This window comes from Gymnoscopelus braueri (assembly GCF_963280865.1).
Source record: "Gymnoscopelus braueri genome assembly, chromosome: 21".
In the NCBI taxonomy this organism is placed as follows: Eukaryota; Metazoa; Chordata; class Actinopteri; order Myctophiformes; family Myctophidae; genus Gymnoscopelus; species Gymnoscopelus braueri.
Window position 1 is genome coordinate 49,650,404 of NC_137623.1, and position 7,500 is coordinate 49,657,903.

Here is a 7,500-nt window from a genome sequence, read left to right on the forward strand (position 1 = left end):
GTGTATACTATTTTTTATCAAATGTTTGTTTTTTGATAAAATGTTTGTCTATGATTTTTTATAAAATGTTTGCATATTATTTTTTCTTCCAGCGGTCTCGTCCCCATCGTCCTTCACTCTGAAGTCCAACACCATCACCACCTCTATCAAGAACTCCTTCGTCTACCCAGGTACACACACACACACACACACACACACACACACACACACACACACACACACACACACACACACACACACACACACACACATACACACACACACACACACACACACACACACACACACACACACACACACACACACACACACACACATTTTGTTCCATATGAATGATTTATTCATTTTAAACAGTCAAAGTCAAGTCAAAATCACATTATGCAGATATCAACAAACAACAGAGCTCAAGCCACATTAAGTGGAATTAAAAACTATTAGATCAAACTGAATCTTGAGCCTGGACTTAAAGGATTGAACAAAGGGAATTAAATGAAAAGGATGGGACCTAAGAGGCTCTTATGTTCTAAGAGGATCTTTGAGGCACTCCGCAGGGGGAGACTAACTGGGGGAGAGGACAAATTGCCTTTATCAGTGGTTCTCAAAGTGGGGTCAAGAGACCCTCAGGCTTCATTGAGTTCCAAATGGACCCTTACAGGTCTGTAACTCAGAGAGTAGGGTCCATTTGGTCCCATTAGTACACTCTGAGAACCACTGGCCTACAGCGTATGTTGATGAAAAATAATAATACTGGAATAGTTTGTTACTTACTTGCTCTTCCTCTTATTTTCCCCTCTCCTGTCCTGTGTGTGTGTGTGTGTGTGTGTGTGTGTGTGTGTGTGCGTGTGCGTGTGCGTGTGCGTGCGATGTTCTCTCTCTACGTTGTTGTCAGACCCCTTCGTGCCGACCGCTATACTCGGTAAGCCTTTCTTTTCTTTTTCTATCTCCTTCTATCAGCCAATCAGCAGTCTGTCTCCTCTGCCACCACCACACATACACACATAATAACAGAACAGGAAGTTGACATCAAACACTTCCTGTGTTAGCCGCTAGCGCAGCAACTTAGCACAAGAGCAGCTGCTAATATACATGCTAGCAGCAAAGACAAGAAAGTCAGAGAAAACAAGACAGGAGCAGAAAGCGAAAGAACTAGAGAGAGATAGAAATGGAGAGAACGAGAGAAGAAAGAGAGATTTTGTCTCCAGTTCATCCATCTCTGCTTGCTTGTTGTTGTCTCAGAAAGTTTGCATATTTTATAATAAGTTTGACAGTTTTCTTTTATATATATTTGATTTTTATTCAATGGTCATTTGACTTTTCCTCGATTTGTTTTAACCACATGAACCCTAGCGTCCCGATTCTGGGATGTCATAAATAATAGCTGACTATTCTGCCAAAAAAATGGGTAAAGCTCTGGTGAAAATAAATGAACATAAATGAACTTCTGGCGACAATAGGCGTATATATGTGGAAGAATGGCAAACAATCTGCAAAAATTGGGAAAGATTTGGTGAAAATAGAGGAACATTCAGGAATCTATTGTTTGCTAATTGACTTATAGGCAGCCTATAGGGTTTAAGTGGTTAAAGGTGTTTTTATTTTTTTATTTCTTATGAATTATTGTTGTGTTTGCGGTGGGCGTCACTCCATTCCCCCCATTCACAACGACCATGTGATGTCACGCCTGTATTTGACCTCTGACCTTTGCATGGACACAACACGTCACCTTGGATGGGGGGAGGGGTGTGGGGGGGGCAACAACACCCAATTTTCAACACTCAAAATAAAATGTCTGACTATCGAAATAGCTGTATTCCAGGAACAGGTGCAAAGCAGTGTGCACATCTCCACCAATAAATTTTTTTTTGGGGCAGGAACACGGCCGCAAAACCTCGCTCAAATAGAGGCATTGCGAGTGAATATCTGAGGGGTGGACAACTGCGCTTTTGCTCTCAATACGTCGAGATAGGTAGTCTGGTTGAAACATGTATTTTAATGACTTTTGTGAGGATGGGGTGTTAGTCTTGTTTTCTTGAATTTACCCAGTCACACTGTTCAGTCTCCATTCAGCCTTTTGCACCTGACAATTATGCAAACCCATCTTTTAATTGGCAACGCTGTCCTGCCTTTGGCCGGGTGGAAGTGACGTGTGCTCGCTTGTAGCCAGTTTGTTTACATTATGTAGCCAGCTAGCTACAGAATGCATGATACATGTTGCTAACGTGTGCAATTTGGAAACAACAGGTGATAAGCTATTTTGTCCAGCATAACTGGCTAACTCGGGCTGTGTGCTAGTTGACGGTCCGAGGCTCGCTAAGCCACGCCTCACAAGCCTGTCAGCACACCTGCCTTGTGGTCAAATGATGTGAAATCAGTGAAGGAGGTGTTTCTGAAATGTTCTGATGCGAAATACATCATATGGAGATTGCCTTATACTAGGATACAATTTGACCACACAGGGGCAGGTGTTTTACACCTTTGTAATGTACAGACAGAGAGACGGTCAGACAGACTGTCAGAACTTCGTTTCACTTTTTAATTTTGACCCAACTGACCCTGCTCACTACAGAACTATGCTAGGCTAAGCTAGGTTCACTGTGTTAGCACTCAGCTCTGCAGTTAGCATAGCCACCGTAAACAATATCTGATTAGATGAAGTAATCCAGCCTAAATGATGATAGACGACGATACATCACCAGCAGATAGTCTGATACGCTACATGATAGTTGAGTCATACTGTGATTGGCTGTGATTCAAAATTGCACATACACAGGTTGTTGACTAAACCAAAAAAACGAGCACTCCTCAAAATTGCGCAGAGAGTGGCTTAGTAGCTTATGGCCTCACAGAGCATTCTGATTGGCGTCTCAACTTATTACAAGTTGGAAGAACTCATCTTTGCATTCCGTTTGTCAGTCACCAGTCTACCAGGAATGTTGAAAAGCGACACAACAGTTGTTCCTAAATATGTGACGCTTCATCAGATGTTGCCCCAACTTCATATTAAAACATGGGAATGAGAATGTGTAGGACTAGGTGACCCGTAGGCGACGCTGGACTAGGCTAGGTGAAGCTAGGTTAGGCTAGGCGAGGCTATACTTGGCTGGCAGGGCGAGATGAGACAAGACAAGATGAAGCTAGGCTAGGCTAGGCGCGAGGATAGTAAAGGATAGGCTAGGTGAGGCTAGGCTAGGGTAGGCTAGTCTAGGTTAGCTGCTGAAACCTTAATGTTGCTTAAATACTGTTTCCTCTCTTTTCTTTTCTATCTGTCCAATGATTAAAGTCCCTATTAATGGTAAGTGTGGCGATGTGTGAGGGAGGGGGAGGGGGGTCCCCTGTCACCCAATCAGCATGCAGCCCACAACTCCTCCCCGCCTTGATGTTATCAGTTGGCATGGCAATGCTGTCATTCACCATTCCTCATCCCAGCACCCGCCTGCCCGTCACATCATCCAAAACCAATTGTTTATCAGGTCCCGCCTCCCTGGGGCCTCTAACTCTCTCTGATTGGATATTGTGTTTGTTGTTGTTGTTGTGGTGCATTGTGTCTCATCTCTCCTCCACCAATCACTCGTCATTGCTCGTTACGTCGCCGTCAGTACAACCGTGATTGGTTGAGCTGTGTATGTAGAGAGCTAATTGATTGGACAGTGAGGTCTCAGGCCAGCCAATAAGAGCAGAGATACAGATAGAAGAGAGTTCATTCTATTGTCAAACATGATGTCATAGATGATGTCATAATAGATGATGTCATAATAGATGATGTCATACTATCTCACACAGAAATAACACTCAAACTAAAAACAAGATACAATAGAGCATCGCAGTTCCCGCCCACTTCCTGGTTTTTCGTGGTGCCGGAAGGAACAACTCAATGCATTTTTCCCATTGACATTTCCAAAAATATTTATATCTATTAATTTATTTTATTTTATATTTAATTATATGATATACTATATTTAATAAATACCCTTTGTTTTGCCGTTTTCAAAAAAAAATAATCACAGAATCAAACGTTTTATGGTCATGATTCATGTCATGTCATGATGGCTTGATTCGAGGCTTAAATTAATAGATATAAATATTTTTGGAAATGTCAATGGGAAAAATGCATTGAGTTGTTCCTTCCGGCACCACGAAAAACCAGGAAGTGGGCGGGAACTGCGATGCTCTATAAGTAAACACATAACAGTGTCCAGCACATCCAGTTCATATTGACATCATAACATTGTCCAGTACATATTCCAGTTCATATTGACATCACCTTAGGGGTCACTCATTGGTTGATTGATTGATTGATTGATTGATTGATTGATTGATTGATTGATTGATTGATTGATTGATTGACTGACAATAAAGCTCGAGAGCGTATTTCCATTCAAGATAAAAGAATAACAGACTTGTGTGTCGTGTCTTTGGTTGCATCTCCTGTGTCGAGTCACTCGTCCAACACAGATAAAGACATAAAAACGTCACATAAAACTCATGACTTTAACATTCCAGTCCCTCCTGCATCATAGTGACCTCATCCTAGTGATGCCATCCTAGTGAACACAGAGATGTTGTTGTAGTGTCTGCCTCAACGTGTCTCATTGTGACGTTACTGTCTGTCTGTCTGTCTGTCTGTCTGTCTGTCTGTCTGTCTGTCTGTCTGTCTGTCTGTCTGTCTGTCTGTCTGTACAACAGGAATGACCTCAACCATTTGTATTTGTATTTGTATTCCTCTCCTCTCCTCTCCTCTCCTCTCCTCTCCTCTCCTCTCCTCTCCTCTCCTCTCCTCTCCTCTCCTGTAGATGACAGTCACACTATGACCAGTGAGACCAGCAGTCTGGTGCAGCAGTCTCACACTCAGAGTTATAAGAAGAAGCAGAGAGGAGCAGATGCTGCAGATGTTCCTCCTTATCAAACAGGACAGCTTCATCCAGCCATCAGAGTGGCTGATCTGCTGCAACACATCACCCAGATGAAGTGTTCTGAAGGATACGGATTCAAAGAGGAATATGAGGTGATAACACTGTAATAGACACTAATGCACTGAAATACACACACTGTAATACACACTAACAACACAACACACCACCCAGATGATGTGTTCTGAAGGATTCGGATTCAAAGAGGAATATGAGGTGATCACACTGTAATAGACACTAATACACTGAAATACACACACTGTAATACACACTAACAACACAACACATCACCCAGATGAAGTGTTCTGAAGGATACAGATTCAAAGAGGAATGTGAGGTGTACACACTGTAATAGACATTAATGTGTTGCAAGTAAATATTCCCTTTTTTTTCGTTTCCTACGTAAAAAAATATATATATTTAAAAAATCTAAAGATTTAAAAAAGTTTATACAAAAAAGTCACAACTTTTCATCAATTAAAAACATACTTTTTTTTAGGCTAGTGAAAATAGCAGATCTACAAGCTTGCAACACGGCGCAAAGTGATGCGTTGTGAGCTTGTAGATCTCCTATTTTCATTTTTTTTAAATTACATTTATTATTATTTTAATTCATGAAATTATGTTGAAATGTTTTTTTGATGTGGAATAATATTTTTTGAAAATCTTTAATTATGATACTAATTATAACAAACTAATTGGAAAAGGAAATGAATATATATATATAAATATATATGTATAGAGAGAGAGAGAGAGAGAGAGAGAGAGAGAGTGAGTGAGAGATTTACTTGTGACCCATAAGAATGGGTCCGCCACCCAAACAAACTACTGAGCCAGTGTGGCACCAACACTGTCAGTCTATGGAGCTTGGCCTCCCTCCTTAACAATGGACTGTTTTGTCCTCTCCTCACACAGGTGTGAGGGCTGCATGTGCCTCAGGGCCCAAAATACAACACATTCAACAACAGTTTTTACCCCTCAGCTGTTATTCTGTTCAACTCTAAATCCCAGTGTCAGTTCCCCTCTCCCTCTTCTCTCCCCCATTACCTCTACCCCCTCTACACCACAGTTGGGCAGCATTCCCTCACAGGAAAACAAAACTACCACCCACCAAAAAATTGTTCATCATAAAAGGCAGCAGATTTTGAGGCAAATTAAATGCAATTTGAGTCCATAGCTGCATTCCACTGATGCAGGTAAATAATGTTGTGTCTAACACATTCATGCAGTTTTCATATAATGCAGCACTATGTGTGGGGGAAAGAAATGCTGCCCACCCATGCTATACACCAACACAATCTAATAAACCCTCCTTCTTTCCCCGTTCCCTCAACACCCTCTACACCAACACAATCTAATACACACTAACACACATTAACACACTCTCCTACATAACACCTCACTCTCACTTTGGGGAAAGACTGTTTTTAAAAATCTGCCAGTCTTGTTTAGCTCTCCTGTGTGTGTGTGTGTGTGTGTGTGTGTGTGTGTGTGTGTGTGTGTGTGTGTGTGTGTGTGTGTGTGTGTGTGTGTGTGTGTGTGTGTGTGTGTGTGTGTGTGTTTGTGAGGTAAGTACACCATTTGAAGTAACATCCATTTGCAACTTTCTGCTGAAGAACATATAAACATATGGCACACACACACACACACACACACACACACACACACAGACACACACACACACACACACACACACACACACACACACACACACACACACACACACACACACACACACACACACACACACACACACACACACACACACACACACACACACACACACACACTCACACTCACACTCACACTCACACTCACACTCACACTCACACACACACACACACACACACACACACATAAACATCTCTATTTTAGCCCACTAGCTAGTGGGAATATTTATACTGTGTGCGTGTGCCCGTGCGTGCGAGTGCATGTGTGTACTCAGTATTTATAATGGATCAGCCCTGAGGGCAGCCCACTGGCGGGAAGCACACACACACACACACACACACACACACACACACACACACACACACACACACACACACACACACACACACACACACTCACTAAAAAAAACACACACTCATACACATATTCCCGCCTGGAGCAATTTCACCCTCCATTTGCAGAGAGTACACACTGAGAAACTATTGCAATGTCTCAGTCTTTTTCTGTTTGGTCTCTCACTCATTATCTATCTCCTTTGTCTCTCATTAACACTCATTCTCTCTCTCTCTCTCTCTCTCTCTCTCTCTCTCTCTCTCTCTCTCTCTCTCTCTCTCTCTCTCCCTCCCTCGGTTTTTCTTTATTAGTTCAACTGCATAGGCTATTTTGCATAGAGAATGTTTACATTTTGAAAGCCTTGTTGCATTTTTTAAAGCATCCAGTGGGCCATCACAATAAAATTAGGCATAACACAACAGGAGATTATATGAAGTTATTACCTGACATTTCGGTGAAAAAGCCTGCATATATCAGTATAGGTTGATATCAGAATTGGAAATTAAGAGTTGGACAATATTGGAAAATCGGCTGCCAATATCAGACATCCCTAATTTATACCCTACATACTTCGTTGACCGGAGTACCC

At 41.8% G+C, this 7,500-nt stretch overlaps 1 protein-coding gene and 1 pseudogene across 2 annotated transcripts in view; both read left to right on the forward strand.

The window, feature by feature from the left end:
- The window catches only part of LOC308077380 (receptor-type tyrosine-protein phosphatase mu-like), a 261,491-nt gene that overhangs the window by 235,588 nt on the left and 18,403 nt on the right, over positions 1 to 7,500 (forward strand). The window lies entirely within an intron of this gene.
- The window catches only part of LOC308077033 (receptor-type tyrosine-protein phosphatase mu-like), a 65,592-nt pseudogene that overhangs the window by 40,080 nt on the left and 18,012 nt on the right, over positions 1 to 7,500 (forward strand). The window contains exons 9-11 of the transcript XR_013935035.1: positions 93 to 170; positions 890 to 916; positions 4,791 to 5,002. The product of XR_013935035.1 is annotated as a receptor-type tyrosine-protein phosphatase mu-like (transcript). The remainder of the gene's footprint in view (positions 1 to 92; positions 171 to 889; positions 917 to 4,790; positions 5,003 to 7,500) is intronic.